General features: G+C 40.6%; 1 pseudogene; it reads left to right on the forward strand.

Moving 5' to 3' along the window:
* Positions 1-8,556: 8,556 nt before the first annotated feature.
* Positions 8,557-10,803, forward strand: LOC120295441 (annotated as a pseudogene).
* The last annotated feature ends 4,539 nt before the right edge of the window (positions 10,804-15,342 follow it).

A 15,342-nucleotide genomic window follows, 5' to 3' on the forward strand; every position in this document is an offset into this window, starting at 1 on the left:
CAGTCGCCAGTCTCACAAAATTCAACCAATTTCACACCGAAAGCTAAAAAGACGTGATAAGTTCAAGAATCTATTCATGTACAATGAGTCAATGACATGATGATGAATAGATACTATGTTTTAAAGCTTCAATTCATATGTAATATGTAGGGCCCATCGTCATCATCCTATAAGAGTTTTTATGATGTTGGCTATATTAATTAATCTTCAAATTTACCGTTTTACAAGATTGTCTGATGAGGCGAGATATAAAGATTTTTAATTACTCTAATATGATACTAGCTTGCGCGGGTTGAATAGAGCTCGGTTTGTGATGAGAAGACATGTGACTGAAAACTCTAAATATAATACTCAAGTCTCTTTTCTAATTCTGATACACAAATAACTTTATATAAAGAGTAGTCGTAGAACGCAATTCGTGATGCATAATCTCATTGAGCCAATATTACAATTAGATCAATGTTATTCCATATTAAGAATAATGGATTTCAAATCAGATGCACAAATCTTTTTGTCTCCATTTATTGTGTTCTAAATTTTAATTCTGTAGATCTTCGGATGGTTTTCACGGCTTGTATGCACATGGTGAACCATTGTGTCAATACGGGGCATCATGCGACAGAGCCGTCTTGCCTCGAGCCTGGGTGGGTCGTCGTCTTCTCGTCCTCCCTACATCGTGCGATGATGTTTGTTACTGCAGAAATGCATATAAAGCTTTCATCTTTACCCGTCAATTCCGCATTTCGGCGAACTCATGAGTTCTTGATTTCTTTCACCCTAGGACTGTCCACCGTTTGTCTGCCTAAAATGTAACAGATCTTGAGTAAATTTACTTTTCAAGAATTTAAAACTATTTCTTTATATCGAAATGGTAAATAGATTGAAAGATGGATGAATTTGAACCCGAAATTGACGAAGAACATGAACTTCCCGCTTATGATGAACATTATTTAATCGTTTCGTTTTTTTTTTTTTGGAGCATTTGTATCGATGTATTATTACAAAAACTTCTCAAAGTTAGAGATGCCTTCCCATCGATGATTTTGCTAAATTCTCCGCAAAGTGAGCTGCCATCAAGACGTTAATTGAACAATTGAAAATGTTTATTATCAAGCATTTTTAAATTAAAGAGATTCAATTACATAACTTCTAGAATCTCTCAATTATGTTCTCTCCATAATGAATTATAACAGTTATGGACTATCTAAATGCTTTCGAGTGAGATTTTATTTTTCACTTGGTCTTAAGTTCTATTTTGATTCATTATAAAATCACCACTCTTTTTCAACGTTTTCATTAATTCAATATGACAATAAGCATAAAAAATCTGCACTAACTTTATTTCATGTATTCCTTTCACAATAATCTTCAACAAATACATTTAGAGTCTGCATGGCAACATTCCTATTTCTTTGTTCTTTTGTTCTCCGAAATTGAAAATGAATAAAAATTCATTTGATAACATCAGTTAATTTTTCTATACTTCAGAATAGAAAAGTGGTTAGGGAATAGATTTATAATAGAAACAAGAACTATAAAAAAAATATCTTATTGTTTTCGGGAACAATTTTTGCAAATAAGTCATTTTCTTTCTTTTCTTTTTTTCTCCTTCCTCACGCTGCCACCACCGTCCGCCATCGCTCGCTGCCTGTCTCTACCCAACAACCAGCTAGAGGAGGAAGAAGAGGAGAGGAAAAAAAAACAAAGAGAAAAATCTCTAAAAAATTATTAAAAATTAAAAAGAAATTCTATGGCACAAAAACTTGTGGGTTGTACTAAACAAATTCTTGCTTTTTTTTATTATTATGAAAATAAAAAATTTATGCAGTTACCAAACACGTTATTTTATTCCAAAACTACTTCAGGGAATAAAAATAGAAAATAATTATTTCTAAAAAAATTATTTCTGATATTACCAAACGCACCTTTCAACTTTGGTGGATATGTTCCTTAATGAAGTCAATATTCTCGGATATTATTAAAGTTATCTATTGCACAATGCGCTGCCTCTCGTCTAGTAAATCGTATAGAAAAAATAGATATGAAATGAGTATCACTATAGAAAAAGTCAGAAGTTCTTTATACATATAATATATAAAAAGTCGTTGCGGCAATCTCTCGTTTCATTCGCAAAGCCAAGGAAAATCCCCCATTAACCTTACATACTCAAGTAGTGCCCTTATTGAGACAAATGATAAAGCAAAGACATCTATGTTTTATGTAAAAGTCCACGAAATGTTCTATCAGGTTCATGTGGAACAAATGTCTGAAACATTGGTACATACATCCATATTGATATATTATTAAAAACTCTTAAAAGGTTTGCCCGAAAACTCAACACTTAAAATTGTCAATAGTTAAAGACGCCTCATCTTTATTATTTTTGCCAAATCCTCGACAAAGCGAGCTGCTATCAGACGTCGTTTTCTATCAAGTATTGTCAATCAAAGGAGAATCGATTGGGTAATTCATATCGTCTCTTAATTATTTCTCTCCATATGGACTTCCAAAACTCCATTGAGAGTGTATTTCAGAAGAGTAAATGCCGTCACTATGTTATGCTGTGGAGTGTCGCTCTTTCACTGTGCTTTAAGGTCTATTTCTATTAATTACAAAATAACAAATCATTTTCTACGTTTTGATTGATTCGGGACGACAATATGCATTAAAAGGTCTGCACTAACATTGTTTCAAGCTCTCATCGCAGGATTATATTGAATAAGTGCATTTAAAACATCTGGCCGTGGTTAAAACTTATATAAAAATGTTGAAATATAATATTTTGAAATATCAGGAGAATCCTTAGATTTATATCGTTATCTAGCATGATGCGTGGATCGTAAAGATGTCACGAGAAAATCACTTTAATAAAAGGTCATAGATTAAAAGCCTTTATAAAGCCGATAAGTAAATTCAATCGATTTCGCACCAAATACTAAAGAGATGTAATAGGTTGGGGAATCTGTTCACATTTGATATGCATTCACATGATGATAGATAGATATCATGTTCCGATGCTTCGATTCGGTAAATTGTAGGACTTGTCATCATCGTCCGTGGTGAACCACTGCATTGCTACCGGTGGAGGTATCAAAATGGGTTTAAAATCCATATTTTGACTCATATTTAATGGCGTGAGTCGTAAATGGGTTACCTTAAATTTTAAAAACAAGCTTAAGTAGGTTATAAATGGGTTACTTAACAATTTAATTGGTCTTAAATGTGTATTAAATAGGTTACGTAACAAGCTTAAATGAATCATAAACAAGTCAATTTTTTTAAATTTTTTTATGACTTTTTATAATTTTATAATTTTATAATTTTATAATTTTTTATTATATTTTATTTTTCCTTTTAAAAAAATATTTCTTAGTTGGTGGCTATCATGAAGACAATTGGCAAAGGGCCACATATGAGGGACAAGCTCGTTGACCTTTGGCACCGGCGAGGGTCAAGCCTTGTCAATTTGGCGAGACTTGAGCTAGCTAGAGGTCAGCGAGCACTAGGGGCTAGCGAGCTCGAGCTTGCAATCCGACCTCTAGCGAGGCTTGAGCTTGCCAGCATTGAGTAAGAGTTTAGCCTTGCTAGATCTGGAGAGGTGGAGCCTCGCCCGAGGCGGGCTCAGCTTGGCTAGATCCAACTTTGGTTGATTTTAAATTTTGAATATCTATATTGATGTACTATCACAAAATCTTCTCACAGGATTGCCTGGAAACTTGAGACTTAAAACTATAGATAGTTAGAGATGTCTCAAAAAAGTGAGCCGCCAACTACTTGGACAATTGAATATGTTTATTATTGAGTTTTTTTTTTTAATCAAAAGAGAATCAATTACATAATTTCTACCGTCTCTTAATTATTTTCGTCCCTAATGAACTATAATAATTATAGACTATATAAATGCTATTGAGTGTGATTTTATTTTTCACTTTGTTTTAAGTTTTATTTTGATTTATTATAAAGTCACCACTCATTTTCTATGTTTTCATCAATTCAATACGACAATATGAATTAAAAATCTGCACTTACTTTGTTTCACGTGATTCTTTACACAATGGTCTTCGACATTCCACATATCCAACTTTGGTTGGTACGTTCCTTGATAATGTCATCGTATGATATTCTCAAACATTATTAAAGTTATCTAACGTGCAATGGTTAAATAGTTAAATGGCTAAACCAGCTGCCTTCATTTCCCTGTAAAGCGTCTAGGTTGTTTCACCTAGCGGCTTCATCGCAGGGATCAGGCCCGGGGGATTTTTGGTTTAACCATTTAACCCCCGCCGGTTTGTCATTACCTCATTTTACGTTTGGGGTTGACTCCGATAAACGGGACAGTTTAAGGACTTGTCTAGGTCCTACGTTCCCTGATAATGTCATAGTATGATATTCTCAAACATTATTAAAGTTATCTAACGTGCAATGCTCGTCGTCTAGTAAATCGTACAAAAAAAGAAATGCAACAGGAATATTGCTTTAGTAAAAGTCTGAAATTCTTTAGACGAATGGCTTCTCAAAAAGCCATGTTGGCAATCTCGCATTTCATTCGCAAAGCTGAGGAAAATCTATCCCCATTAACCTCACATAATTCTACAGTTCCTATTATTGAGACAAATTGACGAGGCAAACATATTTATGTTTGGTGTAAATTCCAAAAAATGTTAGATCAAGTTCATGTTGGACAAATGCCTGAAACATTGGGAGAGATGTAAGAATTACTGGTCGACCTAGAGTGACCCCCTGAGAAGTATAGATACTTCAATATTTTGACTACAATCTACATTAGACTTGGGAATCTATAATATGTATTGTCTGAAGGGGCCATGAGAACCACAACACCCGATTTTAATAATAATTAAGTATGCACATAAACGATGTCCATAACTTGTAATTTATCAATCGAAGAAAAGGTAGAAAGAGATTTCTTCCATCTTGGAGGAAAGTATAGCCTTATCCAATGTTCAGCCTAACATTTTATCTTATCTTACTATAAGTGGTCTTTCAACGTGTGTAAAGGAGATGAAATCAGTCCCAATTACAAAAATTTGGGATTCGAATGTTCCTGACTCTGGCTCGATTACAATTTATGATCATGTCAACGAGTGGCCAGATTTTTGTTTATCATTTGTCATTTGATCTGATATCGCATCATTTGCAGCACAATTATGTATGCGGCGAAAAAAAAAAAACATTTAAGTCGTATCGTGACAATTTTACATTACATATGAGAAGTCAAATCAATTTTGAAAAGCTAATCAGTGTATATGGCGCCTGGAAATGGAGTCCTGAAATTTCAATGTCTTGAGGGACATCAACAAGCTGCCTCTTTGCGTTGCTGGTTGTCCCATCCCTCGGTATCTCGAAGTTGATCCCGTAATTGGAACTCGAACCGGGTTCTTGGAGGAGATCGTTTTCGCGCCATGCATGTTGACCGTGATCATCGATGGCCGCCGACATTTGCCTCAAATAAGCTTTGCTTAGCATGCCTCTTATCCCGCTGGGCCCTGATGGCCTAACATGGTACCTAGACCTGATTTTGGTACTGTAGTTCCCTTCTTTGAGTAGATTCGGAATTTGAGATTTGCAGTGCTTATAGCATAGGTTTGAGCAGCTTTCCTCCATTCAGAAGTTACCAGATCTCTGGCCTTGACTGTCTTTAAGCATTGAACAGGGCCGTCCACCTATTTCAATGGCCTAGAAGACAGCCACTTCCGCGCCTTGCTCTGCACACCCTGGTTAGTGAAAGTTTTCAGGTTTCAGTTGTCCATCAGCACTTGGCCCCAGCAAAAGAAGCCTAAGTGAGATATTGCTCAATTTATTTGGTCACACTGCCCACATACTCTGTTGATGTTATAATTCTAAATGATGGATATGCATTGCCGGCACAAAGCTATTTGATTCCGGCATTCTACTAGGGGAATGTCCCTCGACCAAGGATGTCCCCCCGACCGGTGGTCTGAATTTGAGATGCCATCGTCTTTGGTGGGAACGATGCATATATGACTTGTTGCAGCCTAATCCGTTGCCTGTTGCTACCAAGTAAACCCTCGACTACATTCCGTCGAGCGATGCCAACTTTGGTTGTGCTTTTGTGGACTCCTGAAGGGCAATCTTGCGAAGGGGACTCCTTAGGTTAGGCTATCCCTCGGTGGGAGTTCGCATGACAATCACACCCATCTGGAATTTGTCCTCTATGCCACGACTTCCATCGAACTGCACATTAGGCCCAATCTGCACGATACTTTCTTCTCTAGGGGTGAAGTCATACGATGCCATTGCCATGCGCTCGTGCATGAGGAAAATCCTTAAAAGTAAGCCGCGCGCTTATCAGTTGCTTGAGAAAGAAGCCTAATGCCATCTGCACAGGATCGACAGTCCTGCATCTTCTTGGAGTAGCCCCCCAGAGATGATGATTCAAGATCAGATCAGCCTCAGTGCGGGCTATGGGATCGACAGCTAGTCTTTGTTCTACAATGATATGTGATATGCTAGCTCCTTTAATCAATATATGTCGAACAAATCTGCTTGAAGAGCCTGATCGAAGAGATCCTTGTCTACTTTCATTGTCTCCTTTTTCTAGAAATCTCATCCAACCAAATCCGCTCATTATTGTTTTACAACGTACTAGCACGGAATAGAGTTCCTTGCTACTACATTGTGAACGGATTGGTAACTATCACATACCACGTCGGTAACTTGTTCATCTAGTTGCGTATTAGTAACTTTCAATAGGTTAAAACAAATATCAAAGTTTCTTTATTCCTCAAATTTACCAACCATTTTAATAATCTACCAACATTTACTTTTGTGACTTACCAACCATTTGAAATTACTAAATCTTAATTTGATTGAGATACCAACATTCATTTATCAACATTGTTTTAGAAACTGATTTCTTTGTGATTTACCTATGATTACCAATGCTTTCGAAGCACCAACTTCATTTAAAAATTTCCCGCCTTAGTTTCACTGACATATCACCATTCATCACATTAACAGAGTGCACCACAGCAGCAATGGGTACAAGCCGAGCCAGGCCGGCCGGCAGCCCCCCGTCCCGGACGCCCTAGCTTATGATGATCTAGGGAATGTCCACTTCCCTGGCCGTGCACTATCGCCACGGCATAGTCCCCATAGGCCTCATGCCCAGAGAAGTACGCGCTAGAGTTTCCCCCCTTGAGCCTGTTCAGAGAGAATGAGTACTTTAGCGTGTCCCTGCCAGATTCAAGCCCAAAGGTCCTTGTCTAATCGGACATAGCATTGTAAAAGCCGTAGCAATACGCGAGCTGGTCGGTGTTACGCTCGATGGTGCTGCCCAGAACTGAACTGCCTTGCTTCGGTGTTCATCCAGGCCGGGACACCCTGGTAGGTCGCCACCAGCCTCCTTAGGGCATCCCCCGGGTGGGAACAGCCCCCGGCCTCCATGGCATTGTCCAGTATCTCGAAAGTCAGGCTGCCTCCCATGAGCCAGAACAGTTTCCAGTAGTTGCCCACCGCCCTCGTCTTGGGCTCCATAGCTGGGAGTCTCGCCGCAGAGCCTCGCGCGGAGGCACGAATCATGCTGGGAACTTCGGGAGCCGTCGCCACAACCTGCTCCCTCGAGATGTACACCGTCTGATGAATTTTCCTATTGCACGAATGCACGTAAAACTACTTTTCCCGTCATTCCATGCCTGGGTGGGTGGATTCAGCTCTCTTTTTCGGACCAAGCAAGTCCGATTCAGGCAAAAGATTTTAGAAGAAAATGATCAACAGAACCGAAAAAGAAATCTTGAATTCTTGCACTCTAAAGCTTTCTACATGTACTAGGCCTGTCCGCTGTTTTTTCCTGTCCGAAATGTATCAAGTCATGGGTAAATTTTACTTTTCAAGAACCTACCTACGCTGAAAATGATTTGATTGCTTCGCATTTAATATTGTGCGTCTATATCTGTCTATTGTTACATACGCTTTTCAAAGAATTACCTAGAAACTTCAAGACTTAAGTAGTAGATGCTTAGAGATTATTTCTCCCTAGTCCTTATTAGTTTTGCTGAATTCTCAAACAAAAATAGCTGCTGCCTAGACGCCACCTCAACAATTTGGCGTGTTTTCCATTTCAGTATTATTAATTGATGGAAAAATCAATTATGTAAAAATTCTACCATCTCTAGATCATTTCTCTCCATAACCCAGTTTAATATTTATGGAGTTTCTAAATGTTATTGAATGCCTAGTTTAGAAAAATTGAATGTAATCATAAATTATATAGATGATAAGTTTTTGAAGAATCAAGTCGATAATTTTACACGATTTAACAAGTTTCATATGAATAATTTTGAGTAAAATCCATTGCATAAATTTACATATTTCTATATATCATTGAGTTTATTGAGACAAATATATCTATGTGGACAGTAAAATCCATGAAATGATTTTTAATTCTAATTTCAGAGTGAACCCCTTAAAAAAAAAAAAAAAAACCAAAAAAGAAGAAGAAGAAGAAGAAAAAGGACCCGAATATTTTAATTAAAAATTGAGATTTTCTCTATCAGTCTAGTAAAATCCAGCATTCAAACCCGCAAAATGAGAAGGAAACCCGAAATCCTGCGCTCGTTCTCCTGAATCCTCCTGCGCCGTGCTTCCGCCGCCCGCCGCCGACTCCCGCCGGTCTCCGCCGCCGCACCCCGCCGGTCCCTCCGTCCGTCCATAACCTGAAGGTGACTCTCTCTCTCCTCCTCAGCCCCTCTCGTGAAATCTCTTCCTCTGCAATTTCGTCGTCGCCGGCGTCTCTCCGTCGCCACCTCGCCGGACGCGCGAATCCCTAATTCGCGGCGGGCGGCTGTCTCCGGCGCTTCTCTGTGGCGGAACCTCGCCGACTGCTCATGCGCTAGGAACCTCTGCGGCAGGAAATTCGAGAGATGGACGTGATATCCCAGCTGCAGGAGCAAGTCAACACGGTCGCGTCGGTCGCCTTCAACACCTTCGGCTCGCTGCAGAGGACGCGCCCTCCGTGCGGCTCTCCGCGAGTTACCCCGAACCGCCCCCGACCGCCGCGGAGGACGCGTCCAGCTTCGCCGAGCAGCCCAAGCTGATGAGTGCTGCTCTTGTCAAAGCCGCCAAGCAGGTTCGTGCCTCTCTTGCTTTTGCAAGTTATTAGCGAGCTTGCTTACGCCTGCTTGATGCAATTGGAAGAATTTATTTGGCTAGGGCTTTATGAAGATTGATTACTTGATTTGTTGTGGCAAGAAAAGAAATTTACTTGTGTATGAGAATTGTATGTATGGCTAGAAGTCTAGGTTATGTCCAAAGTTTTGGCGGAAACGTCTTCTTACTTCGATTGGCTTTTGTGCGCATTTAGTCTCGGTTTGGGGACTCTGTGCTCGTTCTTGCAGAGGACGTGAGCAGATTTCATTCATAAATGTATACTATGGAAGTTCTCATCGGTAGATCATGGATGTGACGGGTAGTTCTGGAGATGTAATGCGAGTTGGGCATTTGGTTCATTTTTTGTGTATGCCTCCATGTGTGTTAGTTATTCCTATGGAAGAAAACGGGACCTTCTCCATTTTTTTCTTGTGGATTCTGTTGGTGGATATATCTGCCACAGTATCTCAGTGTGCATATGTACATAGAATGTGCTGTGATTTGGTTTACACGAGTTGAATAATCTTTTGACTCATGTGTGAAATTGTTATGCACATTTGAAAGGGCCACCACTCTTGTGTAATCATGACTATTGTTTCTTTCAAATGTGTTTCTGCATCTTAGAGTCCGTAGAATGGTTTGAGATTGTAACTCCATCAGCATTCTTGATCTTGAGTAAGGTGGATTGTTGGTTTCTGATTTCTATCTCATTGGTTTCTGATTTCTATCTCATTCACTTTTGTTTTACTTCATGCTTGAAGTAAAATGATGGTCAGTGTGACATCCTAAAGACTCTGCGACTCTGCGGCATCAGTATATTCTCGCGGGTGAAAGCAATTAGCCTCCATTTTAGAGATGAAGCATTATGCTTCAAGTTATAAAAGTCGGTCTCTTTTCCACCGTTTGCTTTGGCAATCTGGATAAAGTTCTATCGGAACTTTTTTTCTTCTTTGATGCCTTAGTAGCGGGACTTCCACTGCCAGAGGGAGGTGAAGGAGCTCAACTCAAAGGATTGCAGACCTCCAGGTTAAGAGGATCCATGGTTTTTGGCGTCTTTAGTTCATTATTTCTGTTGTTTAAGGCTGTTTCTTATTCATCCCAAATTACCTTTGCACAGGCTGAGAATGATGCTGTAGGACAAGAGCTTCAGAAGCAACTTGAAGCTGTCGGTAATTGCCCTATCGATGAGGGTGTGAGGGCATTTGTCTTGTTCACTTATGTATGTCAATTTTTGGTCGAAAGTGATATCTTCTATGATTTTTGGCATTGGCAGAGAAGGAATTGAAGCTGGTCCAGGAGCTATTCAGCCAGGCAACAGATAACTGCTTCAATTTGAAGAAACCAGAATAAAAATTGAAGACGCTTCTCTTCTTTACCTTTTTCATAAAATTTATGCAGTAGAGATGATGACTGAGAGAAATAGGCATTCTACCGTTCGAATAGTGCAAAGAGACCTGAGATGTCGCAGCTCTGTGTGGGTGAGTTTTGAAGTCCTTGCCGAGTAAAAGTTTCTCAGTGCACAAAAAGCATCAATATGGGCATCAAGTCAACCAAACAATCACTCAAATGAAGTAGTTCTGGTGAAGTAAGAAGTCTAGTCTTGAATCTTTAATTGCAAAAACAAACTGTAATGTTACATTAGCGATGGAAAGTTCTCTGTTTTGTTGTTCACCTTCCTTCCCTCTGAAGTTTTCAAAGATTGCTTTCTTACTTTTTGGTCCTTCTGAGGAAGGTCTTGGTATCGGATGGAGCATGGGCTTGTTTGCCCTTGCAGTGTAGATCAAGAATCAAGAAGGCAACTTTTATAGTTGTGAAGTTCGAGAAATCAGAGTTTCCATGTTTGAACGAGAGAGGAGAACAGGGCGGGCTTCGGCTTTGAACACTAGACCCCTAGTGGGCGTGCGTCGGGTTATGGCTAGCTTACCCTCTTTAGGGTGCTCTTCTTGCAGGCTTCGTGGACCCAAATAAAAGGCCCAACCATTAGTTTAGAACTCTCCAGAGTGGACGTAGGGTGCGTTTAGGAAGCATTTTGGGGAAGAGTCTTTGGGAAAATCTGAAACCTGTATTTAGTAAATTGTAGTTTGAAAGTTCTTTGTGAAGTACTTTGAGCAAAATGATATTTGGGAATTATATTTACAAAGGACTTTTGTGATAAAAAAATTATCAAAAGAAAAATAAATAAAAATTAACCGGCAAGGGCAAGGGTTGGGAGACCCCCAATGAGGGCTACCAGATGTCGGGTGACCCTCAGCGAGGGCTGCCGAACGTCGGGCGATCCCGCCGCGACCCAAATCTGGGGTGGTGAGGGTTGCTAGACGTCGAGCGACCCCCGGCAAGGGCTGCTGGACGTTGGGCGACCCCGCCGCGACCTAGATTCGGGGCGGAGAGGGCTGTCGGACGTCGGGCAACCCCGCCGCGACCCAGATTCGGGGGTGGTGAGGTCGTGGGAGGACCTCGCCGCCTCCACTCTCCGGGTCGTAGGGGTCATGCGACCTCATTGCCCGGATCCGGGTCGGCGAGGTTGTGGGAGGTCGCGCGACCCAAACCTTGCCGCGACCCAGATAGGGTGGTGATTGCACCACTCCCCGGCGACGGTCACTTGGGCCACCGCGACCATACCGAGTCATCAGCGGCCGCTCACAGCTTCGAGCAAGCTGTCAACAAACCTCAACCGAGAAGAAGATGACCATTACAATGACGAGGGCAAAATCGGAAAATCAAGAATAAGTGAGGATGGTTTTGGAAGAAAATTAAAAAAAAAATGAATAGTGCAACTTGTATGCCGAAAAAGCTGAAAGCCCAAGGCACCCTCACACCTACTTTGGGCTTTCAACCTTGAGAAGCCAACTTTGGGCTAATGGGAATTTGAAAGTTGTTCCCAAATACCCCAACTTTGGTCTAAGTATCTTTGGAAGCCCAAAGCCCTTTGCAAAGCTAATTCCAAACGCACCGTAAACAACCAAGAGAATAGTATATCCTCTTCTCCAAAAGGGACCATGAGAATGCTCGGCTTTTTGGTTGAACTGCCCACATTGTTGGTGTTGTTGTGGTCCCGATGACGGACATACATTGCTGGCCTCTCCGGGTCACGTGAGCAAAGGGTCAAACCGAGGTTGCCAGTGTCTTTGGTGGGTACTTGGCATCGATGGCTTGTTATGGCCTAATTTGTTGCCTTCTCGCTACCGACTAAACTCTCCACTACATTTTGGGGATGGTGCTAAATTGGATGTACTTTTGGGCTAGTGAGAGGAAATCTTCCTCAGAAAGTTTAGTCTTACACCTAACATTGGATTTTTCAATCTCATTAAATATTTATGGACAGTCAGGTTGTTGCCTTTATCTCTTGGTCAAATCAGCCACCGATACCCAGGATCGGTTTAGGAGAAGTATGTCCGGAACTGGACTTGCATGTCCCACCAATCTCAAACGGAACTCGTGGGCAACCGAGGTACCACTTTGAGGGAAACCGCATCAACATATAGGACCCCTTATCAATTGATGTTGGACAATATTTGAGTGGCATGTGGAAATATGCAATTAGGAGGCATGTGGGGCCCATAAAATTTGAACTTGGAACTTCCTATTCGGATAGTCAAATCCAAAACTTAAGCTATTTGGTGGAGAAAACCACAAGAATATATATAGCACATGAGACCAATTATCAAGTAATGTGTGACAATATTTCAACAGCTATGATTTCACATTCACGAGTGAACATAGTGAATTAAGGCACTTTATACTTTCTAGGGACAGGTCGATGTGATTAGGGAATGATTTCCTAGACAAAAGCCTTTAGTATAGGTCCATGCAAATATTTCTATTGTCCTAGTAAGATATTCTTTGTCCAGAGGATTGGGTACTCTCGGTTCATTTTCATCGAGTTATTCTTCATGGTCTTGTCAATTTCTAGTCTCCTTGGACGCTAGGTGTAGTTCCCCACTTTTTTTGCCATCATTCACATTGACCTCTCTAGGAACCACTTTTGATTGTTTCCTTCTCCTAACATTAGCATCAAAGGCCTCAGATTATTCATCCAATTCTTTATAAGACTTTATCCTGAATTTCCAAAAGGTCCGAGTGAATCGATCGAAAGGATATTCCTGCACACTTTCATTAGGAGACTAAGACGGTGGGCTTTCGTCGCCTGGACCATCCCTAGCTGGGGAGGCTTTTGCTGGGTTAGAACCCAACTTGTGATTATTGGAGTAGCTGGCTTCACAATGGTGAAGCCCAAACATGCTTCCAGTACTTGCAAGACATTCTATTCTCCAACCATGATCGCCATAAAAATGTAAGGTGGACTTTCGCAAGATTGTGATCACCGAAACTCAATGATTTCAATTAGTAATAAAAGTCCAAGCGAGGGTGATCGATGACCAATTAAAATGTTAAAATTGAGGTTGAATCCAAAGTAAATGAATTCTAACGTGCCATGAAGTCTCGAGAACTCTGAAAAAATGTGAATTACTAATGAAGTACAAACTGTAGATTGGAAACAAGGAAATTGTATTGTAATTTTGTTGAACAGAATGGATGGCTTACATTCCTTGAGGCCATACTTACTCGATCACTAAACTAAACATATACCATTAATGGCATTCGCTAGGATGCGTGGAGAAAGTAAAAACTAACAAAACACAACAGGAATGCTTCTATAAACAACGACAAATATCGAAACTAGGGAAGCCTAATATAAATGAAATTCAAATCCCAATTCAGGTTAATCTGATCTACTCTAAATAACCTCCTCATCTTCATATCTTCACAATTAATCAAATGTGCTATTGGGATTTTGTGGTGCCTCCCGTTGATTCTTCTTTTTGTCTTTTAAATGGACAATTGCGTTATACATTCTAATCTTCCTCCACAAGAATCATTAAACATCTTCACTTGCACGCTGCTCTAGGTGATTTGCAACTGCTCTTGATTTCTTAGCTATGGTTACTCACCAGTAGATAAATCCTCCTTAGGTCAGTCTTTAACTCTATGCATGTTTCCAATCAATTGATAGTCACCTAGTATCATGCAATTGGCTCAAATACTATCAATTAGAAACTGTGATCGATGAATTCATTAGAAGTTTCATCAATAGGCTTTGTGGGTTAAATGTATTATCATGGCCTGATTTGAACTTAATTTGGACTGTTAACTTCTTCACGTTTGGGCCTAAAGTTTAGCTCCGATTTCAACATGGGGTCAACGGAATAAAAAAGGAAAAGAAAATTAAATGCAACGTCTTTCCATGCCATCGAGAATGAAGAAAGAAAAGATTGACCTCAGGCTGTAGCAATCGACAAGTGGGAAATGACCATTCCAGGTGGAGAGGTGGCGGTTGGGTTGGGGATTGAGATACTTGATGAAATATGTCCACGTCTAATGCTGCACACTGTTCCTCAAGTAAATCAACTTTTCCATCGCAAATTTCATGCTATTAAAGCCGTGATTTTGGAAAAACTCAAATAGCGATATAAAGTGCCTTCTTTTTACTCAAAAGAGAATTTGAAATATAACCCGTCTCAAATAAACATCCAAATAATCATTTGGTCTCAAAAAGGATCTAGCTCGTCGACCAGTTAACAAATGCATCTCCCAAATGTTTGGTTAGGGATATTTTCATCCAAAATATTCTTTTCATTTTCCTTTACCACATTCATCTTCTTCTTGATCCCACCTATGTTGTCCCTCGCTCATCATCATCTTCGTCAATGTTGAAGACAGCATTGCCCGGATCAAGAACAGCGGAACTCGTTGGCCACACGGGCAAGGGCGGCGAGGCCCCCTTGCTAGATCGGGCAGCGAGGGTTTATGTGCCGACCCTCAGCAAGGGTGGCCTTGCCCGTGGCTAGCGAGGACCATCACGGCCGGCGGGGTTTCTAGAGGTTTGATGCTCGCGACTCCACGTCGCGAACGGAGAATTCCCTCTGAAAGTTCGTTCCTTTTTCCTTGAATGTATCGTACGTATGCATAGTGCGTCCTTTGTTGACGACTTGTCACTTACATGTCTACGTTGGGTCCTTACTGAATGAGATGGTTAGCTCGATTTCTTATGCCGCGAGCTTTCTGCTCGTGACGTTGATTGTTCGGTGGGGTCGGGGGTGGTGGGGGTGGGGCGTATAGCAATTCGAGAGAAATCAGAATTTCTGTAGTTCGAGGCATGATTTGTGATCAAGGCGGGAGGTGCCTGTTTGGTGAAAGATGAGTTAAGCTGAAGCTGCT

This window comes from Eucalyptus grandis, chromosome 7 (assembly GCF_016545825.1).
Source record: "Eucalyptus grandis isolate ANBG69807.140 chromosome 7, ASM1654582v1, whole genome shotgun sequence".
NCBI classification, from domain to species: Eukaryota; Viridiplantae; Streptophyta; class Magnoliopsida; order Myrtales; family Myrtaceae; genus Eucalyptus; species Eucalyptus grandis.